This window comes from Globicephala melas, chromosome 17, assembly GCF_963455315.2.
Source record: "Globicephala melas chromosome 17, mGloMel1.2, whole genome shotgun sequence".
NCBI classification, from domain to species: Eukaryota; Metazoa; Chordata; class Mammalia; order Artiodactyla; family Delphinidae; genus Globicephala; species Globicephala melas.
The window spans coordinates 59,473,581-59,499,020 of NC_083330.1; the positions used below are offsets into that span (position 1 = coordinate 59,473,581).

General features: G+C 43.3%; 1 protein-coding gene and 1 pseudogene across 1 annotated transcript in view; one reads left to right on the forward strand and one right to left on the reverse strand.

The window, feature by feature from the left end:
• EXT1 (exostosin glycosyltransferase 1) overlaps positions 1-25,440 on the reverse strand; it is a 292,312-nt gene that overhangs the window by 52,473 nt on the left and 214,399 nt on the right. The window lies entirely within an intron of this gene.
• On the forward strand, positions 14,671-15,103 carry LOC115863302 (mitochondrial import inner membrane translocase subunit TIM14 pseudogene; annotated as a pseudogene).

Sequence of the window (25,440 nt, forward strand, 5' to 3'; positions counted from 1 at the left end):
TCGAGTAGCAGAGTTGTACTTCGTGGGGCTTGTACAAGAAGGGCTCTGTTGTCTCCCAGAGCTGCCTCGAAGGAAGGAGTAACTTCCCCACAAAAGGGGAAAATGAAAGATTTTGAATATATTGTGCCAGGGGCCGTGAACCGCAGGAAGCTATCGGAAGGAGGCGAGATTTTGGAGCACCGGCTTTTCTGCTCGGCAATACCAAATTTCAAAGTGCTCTGAGATAAATGCAATTCCAGGACGTGTGGGTCTAAATTCTCTGGTTGGAAATAAAGCATTTCTGAAAGTGCTAAATAAGGGGCTCTCTGGGTACAGGGGGGGAAAGGGAAGGGAGTGACAATTAAGGAGCCAGCAGCAGCTGTGACCTCAGATGGCTAAATGGGTCCACAAGAGGCACACCAAGGTCCTGACTGCGGGAGCTAAATGTCTGGGACAGACCCAAGGGCAACTGGGAAGCTCAAGGTCATTATCTTACCATTAACCTTTCACCAGGCTCTGCGCCACGAAGACAAGCCAGCCAAGCGCAGCGGGGCCAGGAAGTGTGGACTGAGGCTGCGGGGCCAGAAGCGTGGGGTGTCAAGCCTCAATGGTGACTCCTCGGGGACAGGCCGAGTCCCAGGGAGCAGCCTGTGGACAGGGTACTTCCCCACACACCCTTCTTCCCTTCCACCCCGGAGGAAACCTTCCCCGATCCCTAAGTCTCACCCAGAGGCCCTCTTGCTGCTCACATGGCACCCAGGATTCCCTGTCTACTTCTCCCTCTGCATCCAGTTGCCCATTTTCTTGTTTCCCTTCCACTGGGCTCCAGGAGGGAGGACCACGGTCCTACTTTCTGTTGAACCAACACCTACCCCCAGGGCCTGGCCTGCAGGAGCCACTCAAAACATAGGTATGAAATAGATGAAAAGTACTCAGTATCCACTGGTTTGCAGGGGGGCGGGAGGGGCTGTAGAAACAACAGAGACACAAAGAAGAGACATGAGCCCTTCGTTACAACCACCTCTGCTTAGCTCATAACAATACGTCTGACTCTTGATTATGCCAGTCCTTCCTAGTATGATGTTCACTCCTGTGTTTAGGCTGAGCACAACTGACTTAGAGAATGGAAAAGAGTGTCTTTTATATATAGTGTCTTCCTTTTGTACATTTTGTATCCCTTCTCTGTCTTTATTTCCAAAGGCCTGGCATCTTGTTAAAAGTTCTGTCCTCTCTGCACACTGATGAAGGGTGGGGGGGCGGGGAATGTGTGTTTCACCAGCCCTGCTAAACAGCATTATTTGCAAATCAAGTTAAATGTATGCACAGCGCTATTCAAACTGAACTGTCTCCTGGCTTTCCTCCACATCTGAGCCAAAGAAAATAAAACTGGAGAACCTCTTCCCGGCTTCTGCCATGATAAACACTGCATCGGTGCAAAGGCGAAGACTCCTCATTCCCCAAAGAAAACTGGGCTCACCCCAATGTTCTGACCCCTTCCCTTCTTGAGCCAAGACGTTCTTCCCTGCACAGCCAGCCTCCGTCAGCACTGGGATTAGGAGGATGTCTGGAATTCCTGCTGGGCTGTTCTCGTCACCAGAGTAGACACTGCGTAGGGGCCGTCCAGTGGCGAACCTCACATACCCTGCATTCTCGGTCAGTGCTGGAGCCCTTCATCTGCTCCTTGCACTTAAGTGATTACAAAATACCTCGAGAATCCAATTACACACAGCTAAGGAAATGATGCTGGTTTCAGCTACCCTCATTTCCCGTCTCCTTTCCCACCTTTACCATTCCTGGGCTCCACCTTCTGACTTGGCCAGTCAGGGCCAGCTCACCTCTGGGGCTTCTGCACTGAACAAGCAAATGAGACCTCAGAAATTTGCATGGGCAGCGATGGCCCATCCTCAAAATTTACAGGACGCCAACATAATATGCAAGCTGCATGAAGCTAGTTGTCTATGGAAAGTTTCATCTCTCTCACCTGGGTATGTGAGTATATAATTGTACGGGTGCGTATGTGCCTCCATGAGACATCAAAATCTGTTATGATGAGCAATTGATGCCACACATGGCTTACTGACCACATCAGAGGGGTCTGGTCACTGGAGGTTGGGAAAGCCCGTAAGTCTAGATTCTGCCATTTCCTTTGGCAGAACCACAACAGTGCCCTGGGAGAAAGAGGCTGTGACACTGAGTCACCTCTGCCTCTCCTCCAGCCAGCTCTGCTCAGCACTGTTCCCCTTGAGAAGCAGCTGCTGTGTTCCCAGCACTCACTGTCCCAATTCCCCATTTCGTCTCTGTCCTAGGATTTACCACTGTCTGAATTCACGCACGTATTTGTCTTTCTGGCCAACTGTTCCTATTCACTGCTGTGACCCCAGCCGCTAGACTTGTGCTTGGACCATAGTCATTTTTTAAGAAATAGTTGTTGAATGAATGCCAGATCTCCTTATGCCTCAGCGAATAATGCCTGTGAGGTCATAAAGTGTCCAAAAACGCCGGCCACATTCACAAGGGTAAATCTGTAGGACAAGTTTCTAAAAGGATATAAGACAAGTTCTCTCTCATCTTTGCTTTATGCAATATCAGCCTGATGTCTCTGGTTAACATTAAGATTCATCAACTTCTCCAAATGCCATCTGCTATGAAAGCAAGATCCCATTAAAAATGTCTTTAGAAATTTTTTTTTTTAAAAAAGGAATGTCTTTAAGAGATGTTTATGTAGAGTGATAGGATGAAGCCTACATAAAGTAACACCTAGAAAATATAGGTTCTGGTCTTAACTTTGTCACTGTTTGATTTTAAGCAAGTTATACTCTGGTTCTGAATCCATGCTTATATATAAAATGGGACAAACATACTAGTCTTGCCTACCTAATAATGAAGTCTACTGAGGATGTAATGAAACAGTATAGATGAGAGTATTACGCAAATTAAAGCACATATGAGTATCAATAAGGATTAAGCAAGCATATTTTTGGAATGGCCTTTGTACATACGAGGCATAATGTAGAGGATGTCAAAGGACTGTTTCTTTTTCTTCTTTTTGAGTCTCAAATTGTTATGTCCTCTCTCCCAAATCCATTCAATTCTTCAGATGTGCAGATCATTTTCCAAAAGAAGCATCTGGAATAGCTAATTTGTTACCAAAGCCAGAGATGAAACACACATGATCCTGTGGGGCTGAAAGACCTGCCATGATTCCCAGTTTTCCACTGTGTTAGTTTTCAGCTATTAACCACTCTGTTTTCAGGTGATGAATTTGGAATGAAGATGGCTCAGAACTCTTGGCTACAGGGCCCTTAAAGAGAGAGCAATTCTGTCACATGGAACGTCTTGTTGCTTGGTTTCCATTAAGGAATCTTGGCTTTTAAATAAACTGTCAAGTAAAACTTGGCATCAAAACACAAAGTGGTAACCTCCTTTGCAGAGGAGCTGACAGCTCAGCTGTGTGTCAGATAGATAGCTGCTAAGAGTCAGCTCCAAAGGTGACTGCATCCGCTCTGGAAGGGAGAGGGTACCACAAACTGCCTTCCTCAGGATTAAGTCAAAGCAAAATTTAGGGATGATCTTAATGGAGAGTGGACTCACTAACGCCGATTGACCATACACCTCTCCACGAGCGCTGGTTTTGGAATTATAAAAGTTTTTGAGGTGCGAAAACATAATTGGAAAACTTTTTTTACCTGCTTAAAGGGCTAATTGATTTCACAGGTGTTTAATTATCATTTGCTGTGAGATAATACCTTGTAGTGCCATAAAAAATGGATTTAATTTTCGAGTGCTTGCAAAACCATTGCCAAAGCCAAGTTAGACCTAAAGCTAGATAATTATTCTATAAATCAAACACAGTGCCTCCTTTCTTTGAAATTTTTAATACTTGGGGATAATGATATCTGACAACCTTGAAACTAACATGAAAAGGATTTTCCTGCCAAGTGCCAAAAGGCAACCACTGGAGCATGGCAGGCAGTTTGGTTCATTAATGGTGACTCAGGCAACCTCAGGACCCTGCCTGTGGGCTTCCGAAACATGCCAAGGGTTAAGGCATTGGTGTGTGTCAAGACACAGTATTCTCTACCAAGATCAAATGGCCAGACGTCCAAATAAGGTCTACAGAAAAACAGAAAAGAAATCCAAAACCACCCTTCACACAAAAACTGCCTAAAAGCCACTGTAACTCTCTGAGCCCAAACTCAGAGCCCTGGAATGTGGAAAGTAGAGGATTTTCACCTTGATCAATAAATACTTTCCTATCTTAGGCTTAAGGCACAACACTTGTGCTTTCTGTAATAATAAGGGAGAGAAATCATGAAATCAAAAGAATGTTAACAGCTGGAAGGTACCACAAAGATCGGCCAGCACAAACACCCAAATGAAGAAAGCAAAGCCAGGAGAAGTCAAGTGACTCTCCCAACATGACACCACCAGGGGCAGAAGCAAGATAAAAAGGACTGTTCTGAGCAAGCAGAACAAGGAAGAAATAGCCTAAAAATTGATGTGGAGTCCCATTCTCATCCAAAATCTAAAAATAAAAGAAGGAAATTTTTTAAAAAGAAAAAAGAAAAAAAAAAAAAAAAAAACAGTGAGGTTTCATTCTGTAAGAGGAGTGGCTATTTCTCCAACAGAGCCCAGTTTCCGTGGAAGTGCTTCAGCTGCCTTAAATAACTGTATGGGGATTTTAGTTGGTGCCACGTTTCAGATTTTTCTTTCCTCCAACTTTTATTCAGAAGCTGTTGAAGTCATAACACGTTCCATTAGATTAAGTGTGCCTGAATGATTTAAGAAAGCTGGGCAAGCTGGCTGGGTGCACACACACAGTCAGCATTATTTACTTTATTTAATGCCTGTGTACAGAGTGTGTGCACCGCCCAGCTCACTCACTGCACAGCGTGGATTTTCAGGCAATTTGAGTTGGCCTTTACAGGTTAAGGTAATATAAGGCAGGATGCAGTATAACGGGTTCCATTCCTGGACACCGTACTTCGGTCCTCCTAGTAAAAACCTAAGCCAAAGGCGTGCTGGCAGAAAAGGCAGGGGAAAATGTGGGTCCCAGAATAGTCTGAAAGGGATAGGATGGAAAAGCCTTCATAGGGACTGGCTTGGGACTGCAATGGAAACTCCTGCAACCAAGAAAAATGGGGATAATAATTACAGCTAACATTTATTGGGTTTATTGCACGCCCGACATTCTGCAAAGCACTTTACGTCTGTTTGGCCATTTGCTCTTCCAACAACCCTGTGAAGTAGGTAACATTATGTCTCCTACTTTATAGAAGAGGAAATTGAAGATTATACCTAATTTATCTAAACTTACTTAATTAGTAGGCAGGTGGGATGTGAACTCGGGCATTCTGACTGCAGGGCCCAAGTTATTATATATTATCGTATGCACACTGCCTCCTTTCTATAATGCTTCACGGAGATGTCCCGGGGACTAGCCAGTGAGCTCCGTCTTGGGCACCATGAGAACCACTATGGAATCTACTGGACTGATTTATGATCTTCTAACCAGAGATATGCCTGGTATATCTCTGAGCCGGATCTTTTATCCAGCTCAGAATCAGAAAGGACGACCTTCCCAAGGTCAGCCCACATTTAAAGTATTACTCCCAGGTCCTAGGGAGTAGGTAGAACAGGTGAGAAACAAATTGCTGTTCATAAAATATTTGCAAATACCCTGAAAAATGCAAGAACATACAATGCTACACATATCTGGTCTGCAAGAAGGTACTTACTTATTTACTTAGGGAACTAGATTGAAAGATGAAATTAGTAGCCCTCCATGCCATAAAAAAAAAAAAAATTGCTGTTCATTTGCTATATTTTATCCCAGACAAGACCACTTTTGAACACAGAAACCTTAAGCCCTCTTTCTAAGAATTTATATAATTTTCACTTTCCCAGTCCATTGTGGGGCTTTGGCACCAAGAACTATATCATGCCTTTTAGTTATCTTAGAAGCTTGAGTGGAGCCTGTACTACATGTGTGGGTCCCTGAGGCCACATGAATAGGACAGGGAAGAGAGAAGTCCTGTCAGAGACACCGGCGTTTCATTCATTCACTTGTGTACTCATCCAGCCAGCCAGCCACCCATCTAACAATAATACTTATTGTGAACCTATAAGTACCAGGCATGCTACTGTCAGGAGTGGGGAATTCACTGGTGAGCAAAAATAAGAATAATAACTTTAATAAAGATGATGATGATGTTTCTTTACCTTATGGAATTGACAGTCTGTTTTGGGAGACTGATATTAAATAATTAACCATAATAAAATCAACAGCTGTGGTGAGTGTTCCAGGGAGAGACTAATCGTCCTATGGGAGCACACGGAAGAGGAATCTGACCTAGTCAGGAGAAGGGGACTAAGCTGAGGCCTAAAGGATAAGTATGCGTCAAGCAGGACCGGGGTGGAGATGAATTACTGCAAGCGGTGTTCATGACAAACTGTCAAAGACCATCAAGAAACGGAAAATACCTTTGAGACAGCAAAGTACACACAGCACAACTAATTGTTCCAACAGGTGCAACACAGACGAAATCCATTGGATGGTGCGTAAAACACAGGTTGGGGCTGCTGGCTGGAAAAAATGAGTATTCAAGCCTGGATGTCTGGACAGATACTCACTTCCTGTTGAGCACGCTGATCGTATTATTAGCATCCCAGATTCCACATACCCGCCGAGCAGTAGCTGACTGCAGCAGACCTTAACCCACGTGCCAGGTAGGAAAGCTGCGGCAGAAGGGGCTTGACACCTTGCTTAGAGCTAAGCAAAGATACTCAGGATCCTGCCAGTTCATTTTACCTGCTCTGCCCTCCACCCCCAGGACCTGCCAACTCACCTGTTTTAGACTTATTTATGAGCCCTTTTTCCTGTTGTCTCAACATCCTACAGGCTCAGTAGAGATGGTGCTGAATCCCTAAATGATCATATTTTCACAGTAATTAAAAGCCAAATTCCCCAACTCCCTAAACGCAATGAGCAGCTTGAATGCCTGTGTTTTGCCCTAACACTGAACATCTCTAAGGTGAAGGAAAAGCCTGAGAGAAAGGAATGAAATGACTTAATTGCAGAAAGAGGCAGCCTTAGGATGCGGTAGAAGTGGCCCAAGAGGAAAGGAAGCTGGAGCTTCTGTCGGGACGACCTGCTCAGGAGCACCCAGGAGCTCTGGCTCCCGCCCGTCCTCAGGTGCCGACCACTGTGCTGGCCCGGGACCCACTGGCCCGGAGAGACCCTGAGAGGGCATCTCTCTGCCACAACGATGAGTCCTTCCTGCTGAATTTAATAGTTTTTAAGGTGAGAGGGGCAAACGAGGCAATTTCAGTTATTAAGGCATTAGTTTGGATTGGAGCCCGGAACAAAAGAAAAGCCACAACTGGGTTCACCCAACAAAGACGCTGTTTCCATCCATCTGCCTCTTAGGCTAATTTAGGGATTACAGCGCTTGCCCACAACCTCCGACAAAGCAAACTGAAGATCGTATATTGAGGCCAGACCGGAGCAAACCACTGCCACCTGTATCTTGAAGGCTGCTAATTCCTCAGAAAATAAATTAGAAGAAAAAGTTGGAGGAAATCTATATATGTATATATATTTAAATATCACAAAACACATTTCCATTCTTTAAATCATAGTCTCTCCTAGAATAAGAAAGCTGACGTGAGAGTCCAAGGAAAGGCTCTTAGTAAAAAACATAAAATATATTTATAAAATAGTACCTTCACATGTAGAAATAACAATAGTGATAACAACTGCCACAGTTTTTAGCACACTCGTATGCTAAGCCCTGTGCTAAGTACTTCACATACAGTCTCACCATCTCAGGGTCACAATCTGAGGTTAATACTATTATCCCCATTTCACAACTGAGCACGGAAGCTGAAAGAGTTCCAATAATTTGCCCAGAGCCACACAGCCAGCAGAGGAGGACGATTAAAATCCAAACATGGTCTGTCTGCACCTGAGAAGCTGCCGGGCTTCACTGGCATTTTGTAGTGGCAGCTCTTGATGTCTTAAGAAGAGGCATAGATGAGATCTTTCAAAGTATTGAGCACTGAAGACCTTTCGGTGCTCACTCCAATGGGTAATTCAAATAAAGTACCACTAGACCTTAACATACGGAATTGACATGTATGCAGACATTTGAATGGCTGACTTCTAGACTTTTCGGATTGTTATATTCCAGATAAGTTAATGCATTCATAGTCTGCCTTTCACTTCTGTTCTGATAGGGTGCTAGGTACATGTGCTCAGTTGTCTGAAATCATCCTGAATGGAGAAAAGCCAAATTAAGCTGCAGGTCCATCCAGTTTACTTGTCACTGGGAAATCCTCTAGTTGTAAATAACTCAGTAATCAAACATACAGGCACAAAACCCAGCTACCGGGCTTCCCTGGTGGCACAGTGGTTGAGAGTCCGCCTTCCAATTCAGGGGACACGGGTTCGTGCTCCGGTCCGGGAGGATCCCACATGCCGCGGAGGGGCTGGGCCCGTGAGCCATGGCCGCTGAGCCTGCGCGTCCGGAGCCTGTGACCCGCAATGGGAGAGGCCACAACGGTGAGAGGCCCACGTACCACACACACACAAAAAAAAACCCAGCTACCTGTTCAAGACCTTCCCCTTGGGAGGCTGAGTGGAAACTCTGTGGAATAATAAATTAGCAGCTACTTCATTTTTTTTAAAGAAAAAAACCCTGTTATTGAGAGTGATTGACCTTAAAATTTAAATCGAATTAAGATGGTTTCATCTTCTTCTCGCTACTTCTGATGTTGAAATCTGGAGGGGGTGGTGAGGGGAGATTCTTTTGGATGGAGATGCTAGATGAATCCTTGTAAAGCAGCACCTTACAGCTATACCCACCTGAATTTATGTTCAGACATCTGCATCCCCAACACAATAGCAGCGGAAAAGCAGCAGAATGAAAGAAGTGCTACCCACTTAGCGCTCAGCCCAGGGACCTGCTGGGCACCCTTTGCTAAATCTACTTACAAGTGAATTTATAATTCACACAAGGTATCCAGGCATGGAAGCTAAGACATAAATCGTTTATTGACAAAGGGACCATTTGTCATTTAAAAATAATTATGTTTCTTTAAGCAGAGTGACAAATTCCATCTTCCCCAATTTACTTATTGAGCCTTACAGGCAATGTAAGTCCCAAGTTGTGTGTGTGTGTGTGTGTGTGTGTGTGTGTGTGTGTGTGTGTGTGTGTGTGTGTGAGAGAGAGAGAGAGAGAGAGAGAGAGAGAGAGAGAGAGAGAGAGAGAGAGAGAGAGAGAGAGAGAGAGAGAGAGAGAGAGAGAGAGACCACAAGGAGATTCTATTTTCTCCCTGAAACTTTTATCTTAAGAACCCACGATCCCTAAGGGCAGACTGAAAAATGGGTGCGGTGCCCACACCTCCTCCAGTTGTCTCGCAGAGGAGGTATTCTCTACATGCTGCAAATCTGGTCAATATAATATTCACAAGGAACAACTAAACAGTGAACACTGACGTTAAACTACAGATTTTAACCTTTGGACACAAGTGTGAAACCCTTCCCTTCAAACTTGCAAAACCCACACAACAGAATGTGTGTGATTCTGATGCAAATGTAGACACTAGAGATGCAAAATGTGTGCTCCACAAGCAAACCATGCTTTACCGTTAATGCTCTTGCCAGCAGGATAATAACGTGTGGTGGAAACCCCAGTCTCAGCTGCTTTTAAAGAGACTGGAGGCAAGTGTTCACTGCACAGGGCATCACCACCCATTAAGGATGTAGCCACCCGATTCAACCAGTAGATGGGGCACGTCCACATGCCAAGTGTCCCCACTCAACTCCCCTGATCAGGAAGAATAGGTCCCAGTTCCTCCTCCTTAGCTCCCAACCAGATGGTCAAAATGATACCAAAGAGGGAAAAGGAGGCCCTATCTCATCTCTAAAAGAGCCCTTGGATTATTTGCCTGACTCCTCTTTCACTTTTATTACAATATAAACAAAAGGGGTAGTGACTAGTGAGATGCGGGGCGGGGGGAAGGGAGTTGGAGTTGGCCAGCTCAGAAGAAATGCACTGCCCACAGCACCTCGGATATAATCTGAAGAAGCTCATCAGTCGGCCAGTCACTTATTCTGGAGCAATATTTACTGAGTGCCTATCATGTGCTGGCCCTGCACTGGGTAGGCTGCTGGGTCTACAATGGTGACTCACTCAGAAATGAGATGTGCTCCGTGGAGTTCATCATCTACAGCGGGATACAGACCCTGAAGAAATGCAAATGGTCATGCTATAAACCCTGACGGGGGCTAAAGAACAGGGAGCATTAGAGTGACTACGGGTAGGAGGTCAAAACTGAGTCAAGGTTGGGTGGTCAGGGAAGCCCTCTCTGAAGAAGCAACATGGACATGGCCTGAGAGCTGAAGAGAAGGCAGCTTCCTAAAGGGGGTGTGGGAAGAACAGTTCTGGAAGGGGGATGCATTTGTGCAGAGCTCCAATGTGGAACATTCCTGACACACTCAAGGAACAAGGGAAACCAAGCCAGTCTGGGTGGGGTGGGGCGGAGTGGGGTGGAGGGGCAAGTGGTGGTAGAGGAAGGAAGGTAAATGACACAACCAAAGGCATTTTTCTGACAGGGCAGCGGGTGGTCCCGGTTGTGATCATACTCATATACTACACACACACACAATTATATAGTGCTTCATTTTCCAGGTGCTATTTTAAATCCCTTACATATATAAACTCCATCTACTTCTCAAAATAACCCTAAAAAGTAAGCACTATCACTAACATCCCCTCTTTAGAGATGAGGAAACAGAAGCACAGAGAGGTTAAGTGACTTGCCCACAGTCACACAGCTACTTCTGTGCCAAAGCCTAGATTGGAACCCAAGTCACCTGACTCCAAAGTGCATACTCTTAGCTTCTATACTCTAATGATTCTCAGAAGCATCATTTTATTGTGATATTTCTGTATGACTACATATATTTTGCTGTGAGTATGATAAGACTGGGCTTTTTTTTTCCTTTTGTATTTTTGGGATTTTTTGGTTTTGGTGGCAGGGAGGACTGACGTGGCCCCAATAAGAAATCTACAATTTGGCAATGAATATAAGGCCAGACAGACTTATCATGTCCTGATAATCAAGCACAATTGTGTACCCCGACTCCTGCCAGATGCCAGCTTCCTCTCGAGTCTGGGTTCTGTACACAGGCTCCCCAAAGGACTGTAAATCAGCGGCGCTAGATATCTCCACAAAGTTTCAAACAGATGTTCACCCAGTGCTTACTCGCCCAGGCTCCAGATGGCTCCGGATTCTGGCTTCTTCCTCCCGCAGACCCTCAAATCACACTTCAGACATGTCAGTAAGGCAGGCTGAAGAAGAAGGATGAAAGAAGTGGATCTAGTGGAGTTCTTTAAGAAGCCCCGTAGAACCCGGCAGTATTTCATGCATGCAGAGAAGGAGTCGTAACCTGAGACAGCATAAATCACTGCCAGCCTTTACTACCTGGGTACGATCTTCCGAATGAAGTTGTCATAGGTGTTGCGGAAAAAGTTTCTGCGGCCAGTCAGCCTGGGTCTGTAACAATTTATTCCAACCTCTTCCATAGGCAACCAGTTGCAGAGAATTTTACTACACTGGCCTCATAGCAAGATGATTCCATACCTACCCATCTTCTCAAAAGGGAGAGGAGGAATGCTGAAAAATGTGTTCCACCAAAATGTTTAAAAAACCCAAAAAATCCTTAAGAACATGTTTCAGCCCTACCGCAAAAACCAGGAAAAATTTTTTTTAAATTCCATTCTTTCTCAGTCCAAGGAACAGGTTACATGCTTTGCTTTCTCCCCAAATTAAAAGTATCCCTGACGTTATCTAGTAATTGATGCACATGGGTGATAAGAAAGCCCAGAGGACAGCTGGGTTGCCAAGCCTTGCAGGTTTTCTTTAGGGCCGTCTGTAGAGATTCCCTACTTTCCTCTCACTTCTCCAGAGACAAGGACTTTTCAGAAGACTAGAAGCTGGGGCTTCTTTTACAGATTTCATGCCTCTAGCATTAATTATTCATCTGCATAGAAGCTGGATTACCATGATAGAAGCCCAAACGAACATCTGAGAGCCAGCACGAGTGCCTGAGATGGGCTGGTCCACCCCATGCAAACCTTTGTGGAGTCTGTGGGAATCCCTTGTAAATTTCACTTCCTATTTATGTGACTTTTCATGGAGGCCAAGAGGCTCAAATCAAATCTCCCTCTATCCTCAAGCAGTGGTAAACAGAAGCCTATCAGATCATTTTCCTTGCAGTGGTGTCTAGGCTTTGTGATTACGAGCAAGAAAAACATCTAATGGGCTTACTCAGAAATGACTTCCTTCTGTCTTGTACTTTAGGAAAACTTTTTTCATCCCTCTTGCACCCTAGGAGGATGAGTATTTCATACCCATTGTTCCCTATCTACCACATTCTACAGACAGAGATAATTAAAGGTACGATTATTTACTTCTGACTGTCAAAACTCACAGCAAGGCTTACGAGGAACACGTATTCGAAATTCATCCTATCTAGAAATGACGCACTAATGGTATAAATCATGTAAATAACCAGGTGTCTGCACACACTGAATGTCTATAAATGCATTTGGGCTGACAAATGTTTACACTGGGTTATACGCTTTAATTTACCTTCCCTTGCGGGGGATGAGGGGGTGGGCAATGTCACATTAATAAAGGAAGGGGTATTACTGGATTTCATTACATGGAAGTTTCCCTTCCTTATGTAAAACCCAAATGCACCAAAAGTTAAGTAATTTAAAACTGAAAGCTAAAAACACGTTATTTAAATATAAAATATACTTTTCATTTAAGCAGAGAGCCTAGGGTAAGGATGGTTGATTAAAAAACTGAGGCCCAGGAACGTTAAGCGATTACTCAAGGTCACACAGCCGGTGAGGTTCACATAACTGCTACCAGGTGCCCCTGCTTGCCCAGCTAGCCGACAGAACAAAACACTGACCAAATGGAGGGACTGCTATCAATCTTACTGCCCCTTAGAAATGCCCAGAAAATCAACTGAGCCCAGAGGTGGTCAGTGCTTGCTTGGTAAAGCCAACTTTCAGGTGTAAAGGGTAATTATTTATTCAAAACCCAGCTATCAAAGTTGCATACACCCGTATTTTTATCCTTTTTGGGGGGTATTTCTCAATAGTACATGATTAGCCATTCTTGGAAATGATTCTGTGGGCTGGTAGAAGTTTTTGTGGGTCGGTAGATCTTTCTGAAACTATTTCTAGGCTGTATGAATCTTTGTCTGGGAATTTGTTTCCCTGGCCTTCCAAAACATGAATTGCATTTTTGTTTTGTCCACAGATAACTTTTTTTCTTACTACCCTTGGCAATGAAGCCTACTCTGAAAATACAAATGACCCTGAAAATGTCCCAAGGGCATTCAGTTTACTTTCCTTACCTCGAATCCACTCCTTCTTTTAAAAAGAAAGCTTGGGGAAATTTAGAGCCCAGAAAAATGGGTAGACAAAATGATGTTATGTAAAAGCAAAATCATTCCAGTGCCGTGTGTGTGTGTGTGTGTGTGTGTGTGTGTGTGTGTGTGTGTGTGTGTGTGGTGGTGGTGGTAGGAGAGAGGAGGGAGAGTTGAAATGGGGGGGTGCTGGGTTGAGGGAAATGTCCATCTCCATGGGCAATTCAACTTGGGGCTCCATGAAGACAAACCAATTAGTATGGATTGTCAAGGTGTTTTGTATGAATTGGCTACCTGCCCATTATGAATTGGAATGGGATTAACTAGCTCATTCCAAACACTCCACCAAACAGCAAATGGTCATATGATAATGATTTCTAGCCACTAACACCCTGGCTGGATTGGAGACTTGGAGTTTTACCTGTAACAATCTTCAGAGAGACTCATTCCTTCAAACCTACCCACTTTCCCTAAACACGTTTTTCTTTTTTTTTTTTCCCTCTCCTAGCTTTTATTTTTTAAAAAGCCCTCTTGCTAATTGGGAGGCTGTATGTTCTTCTGCACATAAACATACCTATTAACCAACCAACCCAGTAATAAGCAATTTGCATGCTCTACTATATAAATTTGTCAGTCCCCTCTACTCGTGGTCTTCAAAGCCCCATGGTGAAACACATGACCACCCACTTTGCAAGTCTAATTCCACCCGAGGTTCTAGAACCAGTCTACCTCTGAGAGAGAAGGCCTGAGCAGCTTGGATTCAAGATTCAGGGATTCAGCACATGACCGATGCCATTCGCCCTTTTAATTATTTGTCTCAACTTCTTATAACTGGACTTTTTCCCTTGTTCCAGACACCAAGTCCATACTTTATCTTCCCGGCGGAGGTACCTGGCTCCAAGGACTATCACTAGCCAATGGCATCTCTGCCCACACTCTTCTCCAGGCAAATGGGGCCCTAGACTACAGTGAACAGCCTCATGGAAAAGAGCCCAAGGTGGATTTCAGCCCAAACATACGTGGCATCTCTGGGTTCCAACACTGGGTAATTGTTGCATCCTTCCCTGCAGCCATTTCCCCTCTGGGGAGCTACCCACTCCCTTTGGCGTGGATGGGACTGATCCCCACTTGCAGCCTTAAGGCAGCATGTGATGTAAGTGTAAGCAGAGGAGCCCAGCGGGAATCACGGTAGTTCCCATGGTAGCGGGAACCAGTACAGCGGCAGCAGCTGGACTGACCATTGCTGCTGCAGGATTTGCAGGTCATTACGCTTTGCAAGCCATGAAGCATTATGAAGCCTCAAGTAAAACAAGTTTTTCAAAGTCTACCAAAATCTGCCTTCAGTGGTGGCTATTACAGAGGTGGGTTTGAACCCAAAATGACAAAACGGGAAGCAGCATTAATACTAGGTGTAAGCCCTACTGCCAATAAGGGAAAAATAAGAGATGCTCATCGACGAATTATGCTTTTAAATCACCCAGACAAGGGAGGATCTCCTTATATAGCAGCCAAAATCAATGAAGATAAAGATTTACTAGAAGGTCAAGCTAAAAAATGAAGTAAATATATGATGAATTTTAAGTTCTTACTCATTGATGTATATGAGTACCAGCTTTTTATAATAAAATGCCTCAAAGCTGCACATTTTAAAAATTAGCATAAGCTAAATCAAAGCCTAGGTATAAATTTGAGGATTTAAAATCGGATTATAGAATATTTGTAGGTTAATACTCAATAATTATGGATAAATGCGTGCCATTTGAAGTGTTGTTTATTACTCATTTGTCAAATAATTTGGTACCTATTTCAAGACAAAGTGAACAAGATAGTCTCTTCCTGAAGGAATCCCCAATCTGATGGGAGACTGATTAACTGACAGTTAAAATACAGTGTGATAAATATGATGGAATTAGCACAGGCTGTTATAGTAGGGGCTCATCTCATTAGGACAGAAGGCTGTTCAAGGTACAGAGGATGCCCCCAGCTACTTAGAACCTTGAACTTAAAAGTGAATTTAGCCACAACTTACCTAAGAAATTGATCTAGGTATGTATTTATCACTTTGTCAGTGATAAATCTGAACTGTTTCAGATTCCATACATTAAAAACTATAACAGTATGATAAAAAAAAAAGTGTAACACATCAGCACATTCGCCAGGCCACAGTTTTTTTACCTAAGGCCTGGGAACCACTTAAGCCAATATGGCTGCTTCCTCTGGCTACGTTCTTTTAATCAATGTGATAGTCTATGCGACGTAGGCAGTTAAAAACTATCTATCAAAAAAAAAAAACAACAACAAAAAAACTATCTATCGCCTTCCACACATCCTCACTACCAAGTGGTACGTTACAATAAAAACATGTTTCAGGGCAAATTCTAGAGTCCTGCCAAAATCCTAGCCCAAGAAGCAGGGCCTGATACCGGGGTCAGACAGCATTAAAGCTCTGCCGACAGGTGTGCTCCACGCACCTGCACCTGCCCTGGGGCCCTCAAGACCTCCCCAGTGCCAAGTACCTGCCAGAAAAGCTCACTTTTTGCACAACTCTGTGTTCCCTGCTGCGTGAGTTCTGCCTGGCGGGCTGGACTTCTTGCCAGCACTCGCAGGCTCCCGCCCAGCGTCTACCCCACTCCAGTGGGTAAGGCTTCCCTCCAGGCCCAGATCCTTCCGTCTGCTCCGTGAACCCTGGTTAACCCATCTGTGCCTGCTTCCACACCCAGAATGGGGAAGAACTTGAGGAAAGGAACCCGGTCTGCCAATCCACAGTGTTTGTATAGAAATGCGAATAGGTGAAGAAGCTGGGTCTTGCCCATAAACAGCAGTTTGTCTCTTCAACTCAGAGGATTGGAAGGATGAGCTATAAGCTCACCTCCAAGTCAGGGCTGGCTGAAGGGCGGTTCAGGTCCTGGAGTAGAGGATGTATATGGGGATATTCTGGTCTCAAATGTTTGATGGAGTCAATTCCCAGAAACTTTTGAAATCCTTCAAAACATATACCTCCCACTTGTAAACCATGCCTGGAAACTAAAATAAAACAAACTTAGTAAATTTCTTTTTTTTTAATGGAAATATTGGCTCTTACTGAAGGGCAGCTTAGCAAGAACAAAGTCCATTTTCAAAATAACATTTCATTTTCTGGTATCTCTACCTCAGTGTTGAACATTAATACCAGTATATAGGTTTCTGATTAAAAATAATCCTATTTGATTAAACTACATTTTAACGAATTCTGTTTGGAAAAGGAAGGTAGAGTTTAAATTATTTTGCCATAAAGATTCATTTTCCCTCACACTAAAAATACATGTATATATATATATTTCTTTTTTTTTCTCCTTGAAATAAGGTTATGGTAGGTGAATAGTGCTTTTTTTTGTTTGTTTTTTTTGCGGTACGCGGGCCTCTCACTGTTGTGGCCTCTCCCATTGCAGAGCACAGGCTCCGGACGTGCAGGCTCAGCGGCCATGGCTCACGGGCCCAGCCGCTACGCGGCATATGGGATCTTCCCGGACCGGGGCACGAACCTGTGTCCCCTGCATCGGCAGGCGGACTCTCAACCACTGCGCCACCAGGGAAGCCCAAATAGTGCTTTTAATAATGTTGTTCTGAGAAAATCAAATCAAATATAATAATCCTTTAGATTATGAACTAATTTTTTAAGATTTAGGAAAAAACCCATTTACCATGGGATATAAAGCAAGGAAATACTATCAAGTGATACTGCTACCCCTATTACAAGAAGCAATGGACCCCAAGCTTGAAACAGTACTAATTTCGAATGAGAATATCATTTCTTATCATTTCTGTACTTTTAAGACTTTGTCTTTTAAAAAAAAAAAAAACAGGTTTAGCACATGAAAAAACTTCGTTTAAAGATGACCCAACTATTCGTAAGTTATTTCTGTGATGGTTCACTTTTCTTAACATGTAAGCAAAACTAAAAGGGAAGCAATTTGTTGTGATAATGCAACATATCTGTCAGATTCCAGGGTAAAATGGCATGCACAGTCTTATTAAACATCCATCTTGGGGGCTTCCCTGGTGGCGCAGTGGCTGAGGGTTCACCTGCCGATGCAAGGGACGCGGGTTCGTGCCCCGGTCCGGGAAGATCCCACATGCCGCGGAGCGGCTGGGCCCGTGAGGCATGGCCGCTGAGCCTGCGCGTCCAGAGCCCGTGCTCTGCAACGGGAGAGACCACAACAGTGAGAGGCCCGCATACCGAAAAAAAAAAATCCATCTTGGGGAATTCCCTGGCAGTTCAGTGGTTAACACTTGGTGCTTTCACTGCCATGGGTCTGGGTTCGATCCCTGGTTGGGGAACTAAGATCCCACAAGCAGCTTGGCATGGCCAAAAAAAATCCATCTTGGACCCCTAATCTTCCCCTCTGATTTTCCAGGTGTCGCTCTTTTATTTGAACATCTGAGAACTGCTCCATTGGCGCATCTGCTCACATTCAACATTTGCTGTCAGTCTGTTCTTTGCAAGGGACTCTTCTAAGTATAGGAGACACAAAGGTGTCCTCTGGGAGCTGACAATCGATGTAACAAGCAGGCATCAAACAGAAAGAGGGAGGAGAGACCTAATACTGATATTTCCATCCTGAATACACCATTTGTTTCCAAATTCTAACACCTTGCCTAATGGTCGACACCGGCTCCCAGAGAGTGGCTCCTGCCGACAATGAGTTCATGTAACTATGAACACATGGCTCATCCATAACCAACCTTTAACGACATTTATTCTCCTGTCCTGCAAGTTGCTCCAGAGTGGGCTGCCTCTTCCCACTGCAAGTGCTAGGAAATACACAAACCAAATTCACCATTCCACAAAGCAGCAAGAGATCACTGAAAGCAGGGACAGTGTCATTCTCTTTTGTGAAGAGAAAAAGCATCCATCTTAGGACCCAGTGGGTCCACCATAAAAGCTTCATTAAAAAATGAACAGAGGGACAAAATGGAATCTACTCCAATGATCCAATTAGAAACGTCACGTTAGTACTACGTGCAGTATTAACGGGAATGCCCACTGAGTTTCCGTTCTACAAAAGGGTAAAGCAACGGAGGGGAAAAAAGGGAAAAGACAAATATCGGCTGCTTTTGAATTCCAAGGCTTGAGCTCAAGCTCTGGCTTTTTTATGGTGTTTTCATAGGCACTGCCCGTGTCTTACAGAAGTATTTAGAAGTATTCCCTAATTTGTCCTCCTTTAGCTGTAACTGGATTCCCATATGGTTTCCTGACATAATCAAGAAAGCATCAATTCCAACAGTGCTTTATTTTATAGTACAGTTATTTGAACAGACGACCACTTCTGAGTACGCCCCTATCACAATTAACTCCAAGGCAGGAATGTAGTACTACGGCTTTCTGTGTAAACGCATATGTTGGAATACTCTGGATAGGATAGGATCAAGTGACAGGACTTTCCTTCAGAAAGCTCAGTAAGAAGTCCTCATCCTCAGGTCTGTGTGGGGCTTTTGCACAAATCTGTTTTGGATCAGTCCCTCAGAGATATCTAAAATCTAATTAACCAATTAATTTGCAAATATATTCTAATTTATTCAAGGGAGATTTTCTTGGGTGTTAAATTATCTGACAGTGAACCATATGCAGGACACAAGAGCAGGACCTCCCTGAAATACCACAGGTTACCCCAATGCAAGAATGACTATGCATACTCTGTCTGGTCCACACAAATTTCTATCCCCTAATGAGAAAATGAGTTGGCATTTCCTCCATCCTGATTAGTTTGTGGACACTTTGGTGAAGCATTGCTAAATGCAATTGTGAGGCCAGAGGGGTGTCCTTCCACAGTCTCCACTGGGGTAGGGCTAGGGTGGGCATGGTTGCCTGGGGCTGAAAAATTGGAGAAAGAGGATAATATGGACAACGTGTTTATCTTAATCTGTTTTCCTGGGGTGGGTGAAGGGACGTTTAAGTTATAAGAAAAATACCCTCTGTCATACTGGGAATTACTAACTGTTGGTAATTTGCATGCAGAACTCTATATTCTCTAGCAAAGCAGCCACAGCAGGTAACACGGTTTACTCAGACAATCAACTTGTAATTTACTGAACTTGTGGATTTAAAAAAAAAAAAAAAGATGTTCTTAATTGCTACCTTGTGACATTTTATTCAGCTCAATGACTGTATAGCTACAGATAAGAATTGAGAATAACACTATCAAACGTTACCAGGATTACCTAATTTACAAAATGAAGAGTATCTCGATGCACATATTGTTATCCAAAAATATGGAGTGTGGATTTTAATATGTTTACCATGAGATGTTTGGATAGCTGCTAATTGCGCAGCATTAAAAGAAAAGCTGGGTGGGTTTGTTGTTGTTGTTATTGGGATTTGATTCAAAAGATAATTATTTTTAATACTAGCAGTAAGGAAATGAAAGAAGTGGCAATATCATGCGACGCAGTCTGGTATCTAATTTATATACTAGAGATTCTTCTATTCACGCAATTTCTAAGATCTCTAAAAACCTGCAAATCAAATAATGGGCAAAGAGAGAAAACCTAAAAGGAAATGCATGTCCAGTTTAGGGATCAGGAAGCCAAGATGGAATTTTATATAATAGATTCTGAATTTTCTACAAGAATTAGGGAGAAGTTAGAGGGAGGGCTTCAGAGTTCTTAGAAGAGACACTTCAGTTGGTGAGTTCAAAACAGTTCCCTACAAGAGTGATCTGTGAATGCAAAACTCTTTTTGAAGGGAAAACTATAATTTCCACTAAAATTGGGAGTTAAGGAACTGGAAAAAATAGCAAGCACAGTTAGGACCAATACTGATCTCTCTTCTCTCTCTCTCACTTGTAAGGAGAAAACTAACGGTATATTTACAGATGTGCCAATAGGATCAGAGTGATTCTTGCCACTCATACAGAGAACAGCTCATCAATATTCAAGAGATTCATTTGGTATTTCTGGTTTGCATATCTGGTTTGTTTCTTTGTTTAGCATGCCACCAAAACTTAACACACCTAGACTATCTTCCTTCACCCTGAAAGACAGGTAGCATGGCACATAGAAGGTTACAAGTGGCCTGGGAGAATTTCTCAGGTATCTCCTTTGCTTGAGACACCTTAATCCTCTTCACCCTTGTCAACCTCAACCTCAGCATTAATTTAAGTGTAAGTCAGTAGGTGAGTAAATTTGGATATAATGAGTCAGTCCAGCTTGTGAGAAATTCCTAAATTTTAAATAATTACTTCTTTTAAATAAGAAATGAGCAGAGAGGTACAAAATGGTTTTGATAGATTATTGAATAAGCATGATGTGAATGGATATATACTGTCGAGTTTGTTTGACAATTTCATTTTTCAATGCTGTTTCCACTACAGCCTTAAAAGGAGAACCCTATCCTTATTCCCCAATTATCCTGGGCAGTTAGCTAAATGAGCTCTCATATAGTCCCACCAACTGATCTGCTAACTTTCTTACTCATGTGTCCATAAAAATGTAAGCAGTTCTTCACTGACAACATGAACTTCAAAAAAGTCTCTCATCCCAAAAAGGGGACCCTCCTACACTGTTGGTGGAAATGTATATTGGTGGAGCCACTATGGAAAACAGTATGAAGGTTCCTCAAAAAACTAAAAATAGAGCTACCATATGATCCAGCAATCCCACTCCTGGGCATATACCCGGAGAAAACTACAGTTTGAAAAGATACATGGACCTCAATGTTCACAGAAGCACTATTTACAATAGCCAGGACATGAAAACAACCTAAATGTCCACTGACAGAAGAATGGATAAAGAAGATGTGGTACACGTATAAAACGGAGTATGACTCAGCCATAAAAAAGAATGAAATAATGCCATTTGCAACAACTTGGATGGACCTAGAGATTGTCATACTGAGTGAAGTAAGTCAGACAGACTTATTAATAATACAAATACAAATATCATATGATACCGCTTTTATGTAGAATCTAAAATATGACTTAAAGAACTTATCTAAAAAGAACTTATCTATCAAGGATGTGGAGAAAAGGGAAAATTTGTGCACTCTTCGTGGGAATGTTTATTGGTGCAGCCAGTATGGAGAACAGTATGGGGGTTCCTCAAAAAAAAAAAAAAAAAGAACTTATCTATGAAACAGAAACAGACTCACAGACACAGAAAACAGGCTTGTGGTTGCCAAGGAGGAGGGCTGCACTGGGAGTTTGGGATTAGTAGATGCAAACTACTATATATAGAATGGACAAACAACAAGGTCCTATTGTATAGCACAGGGAACTATATGCAATATCCTGAAATAAACAATAATGGAACAGAAAAAAAAAGGTCTCTCATCCAAATGGGTTCCAATACTGACGATCACAGAAACTAATAAATATCAATACATTCCTTCTCCATCGGTCCCGAGTGTCACATCACAGATTCAGGTGACTGCATATTAAAATTTACCCAGTTTTTAACATTGCTTTATTTCCTGAATTCCTTCTTTCCAATGGTCCAGTAGGAGATCTGACAGCAGGGTCAGCCAGCTGTTCTCTTTCCTACATATAGAAGCTACTAGAGGGAAAGATTTTTAAGCTGCAGCTTTGTGGAAAAAAGACTGTTAAGATGTTGGTCAGGTTTCTTAGGCATGAGACATCTGAAGACACTGTCAATAGGAATAGCTGTACTCTTCCCCATGCTTTGCTATTAAGGCTGGGAAGAATCAGCTGCCTCGGATGTTTAGCTAGGGTTAGGGAAGAGAGGAGGAAGAAGCCTCAGTATCTGGCCCCTCCAGCCTCTTGCTTCTCAAGCTGTGATTTCAGAGCCCTGATGGCTAATTCCACATGCATAACTGTTTTAGGCAATGCTCCAACTGTGTTCTAGTAACTTGCCAGGGTCATCCTTTTATTTGCTACATTTCCATGATGCTTAAGTGAGCAAAACAGTCAGTTGCCAAGTCCTGCCTTTAGGGGAGAGGAGTTGAAGGGAGCAGAAAAAAGGACAGGGAAGAAGGTAATAGGACATTGAGAAAACACGGGATTCCAGAACCCGGGATTCCAGGATTCCTGCTCAACAAATGCCCTCTGGCCTTTCTTCCCACACAGAAGTGGGCAGTGGCCATGGGCTCTGCTACAGCAGGTTGAACCAGCCTTAAAGTCAAACCTCCCAGGCAGTGAGAAGGGCAACTGGCTGGTGTAAAAGATGTCAAAGACTGTAAGCACCTACCTGAAGCTTTCTTTAGAACAAAAACAATTAAATTCATGCAGTGAATATTCTGAGCACCTACTGGTGCCAGGCACTGTGCCGTCTCGGCCCACCAACAGAGAGGAATGATATTCCTGCCTTGTCCTAGAGGAGTTAAGAGTCCGACCATCTACCTGTTAATCAGATGGTAACAATAAAGGGTGATTAAGCACTATATGCCGGAAATGTGCTCAGGGCCCATCAGGTGCTTTGAAGGAGAAGCATCTAATTCATGGCAGTGGCGGGGGTGGGGGGCCGAGGGGGAATGTCCGTATCTGGCGGAAGTGACACTTGAACTTTAAAAAATGATAGGATTATTGGGACAGAGGCAGGAAGAATATGCACATGCAGGGAGACATGTGGAAGGAGAGTGCAAAAAGAGCACAAGAAAAGTGAGAACTTTGCAGTAGAAACAGGTAGAAGCAATGAGCAGTTTACCTCAGAAACATTCAAATTCATTTTAAGAGATTCTAGACCCTACACCCCTAGGCTAGGGATGGATTCTTTAAAAATGCCCTACACAGATGGCACAATGGGAATTTTGAGAAATGCATTCCATTCCTTGTCTTGTTGCTAGAATTTAGATTGTTTGCCATTTTGTAACCGACCAGGACCCTATGGGGCCTTCCCAGGACAGACCCTTCCCCCATATCCTCTGCTTTAGCTCCTCTCTGAAGGACCTAGATAATAGTATCAGATGCACATTCACTGAGTTGTTTTACAGATGCTAAACTCACCACCAAATGGAAGAAGTTAACTACTTGATGACCACCAGGTAGCCCCCAGACCTACTGGAGCCTAAGGATTGATCATGTTAACCCCTGTGACACCTCCCTGTTACCTCACCATCAACCAATCAGAGAACTGTGCACGAGCTGATCACACACCCTTCGACCCCACCCCCCCTCACCGGGCCTTTAAAAATGCCTCCCCGAAATCCATCAAGGAGTTCAGGTGTTTTGAGCACCAGCTGCCCTGGACTCCTGGCTTGGTGCCCTGGAATGAAGGCTGCATTTTCCTTCACCACAACCCGGTGTCAGTAGATTGGCTGTACTGTGCACAGGCGAGCAGACTCAAGTTTGGTCCAGTAACAATTTCTTAAAGAGAATTTTCTATCTGCTAGTAGAAGTGAGGGCATGGGTTAAATAATAATAATGAAAATAATAATGATGAATGTGGGTCATGTTAAATTGCAAAAGATTTTAACATTTGGAACTTTCTCTCTGGGTCTTTTTCCCTGATATAGAACCCAATAGGCAGTAAAATACTAAACCCTGCCACAAAATTAAACAATTACTGGTCACCAGGTATGCTGGAGATGCTTTTATCAGTCTGTCATTCATTATTCATTCAACAACTATTTATTGAGCACGTATTAAGTCCCAGGCACTGTTCTAAGGTATCAGATCTATAGCAGTAAAGAATAGCAACAAAAACTGTAAAGGAATGTCACAAGCAAACATTCACAGAGAAGGGAGCTCCTAGGCTGTGGGAAAGAGGATAACATTGAAATAAGAAAACTACACGGCCAGTCAGTAGTCTACTTTGCTATATATAGACGCTCTGCGTGTGCCACAAACTAACCAAGGCCCTGGGCACGTCACAGGGGCTGGGTTTAACCAGCCCTAATGACCCAGTGAATAGAAGACCCTGGATCTTAATTACAGAGCCTCTTTTGTGGTTTGTTCTCCTTTTAGTCACTTCCCCTTTGCTCAGAGCAGACTTCACTGTTTGCAATCACCAGAGGCCAGTGTAGCTCAACCAGCTAGACCTTCCTGGCCTCCTAGGGGAAGGTCAGTGAATTAATGAGGAACTAGATGTAGAGGGGCAAAGTTGGACCCACTGTCCCAAACAAAGCCCCACGGGGGGGATGGGAGGGGAGGGGAGGAGAAGCAGGCCGTGGCCAAGTCGACACAGAACCTCTGCAGGATGTGGAGGGCTCACCGGCCACATTCTATAAAACCAAGACTTGTTCTCACTATAGCGCAACTACGGCTAAGCTGAGGTGAGAAAAAATAATTAGGTCCCCAATCTGCATTAAAACATTTTTGCAGGATTCTGTTCTTGAAGTGGAAAACTGTTCCCACAAGGTCTATTTTTAACCGTTTTATTTTAAAGAGATCAGAAAACCTTTTCGTGTTGAAATTTCTCAGTGGGCAATTCTACAGTAATGCTACCTAAATCCAGCCTGACAACGACAAAGCAGAGGAAATGAGTGAATGTGCTAAGTGTGCGGAAACACCCTCACCCTGAAATCGGGACAGGCTCAGAGAGGCCGTGAATACAACATGGTGATGTGTTTCGTTTCTGGTCCAGTTCAGTTATCGGAATACTGAAGTCAAGCAGAATCTCCTATTTTGGGAAGCTACTAGTTCATAACCAACTTTTTCATTTAAACTACAAGTTAACTTTTCCGCCCAAAGGAGGCAAAGGTAGTATTTCAAGTAATTGATGACACCTTGGTTATAATAAACTGGGGTCATGACCCCTGGTGATTTAATCTTGTGGTATCAGTTAATTTACTAAGAGAAATATTCAACCTATTAACCAGAATCTGATTTTCTATTAGAGGCACAGAAACATAGTTCAGGAATGTGATTATCCTGACTACATGCTTCACTAAAAAAATCAAAAGAGAAACCCACTGGAAAGAAATCATTATTGTTCATTCATTCACCAAATATTCGGTAAGCATCTACTGTGTGCCAGGCACTTGAGATACACCATTGAAAACAAACTCTGGCCCGCAAGGAGGCTTTATTCTAATTAATGATGGATAAGCTGCTTGTGATTCAGTTTGAAGACTCTCA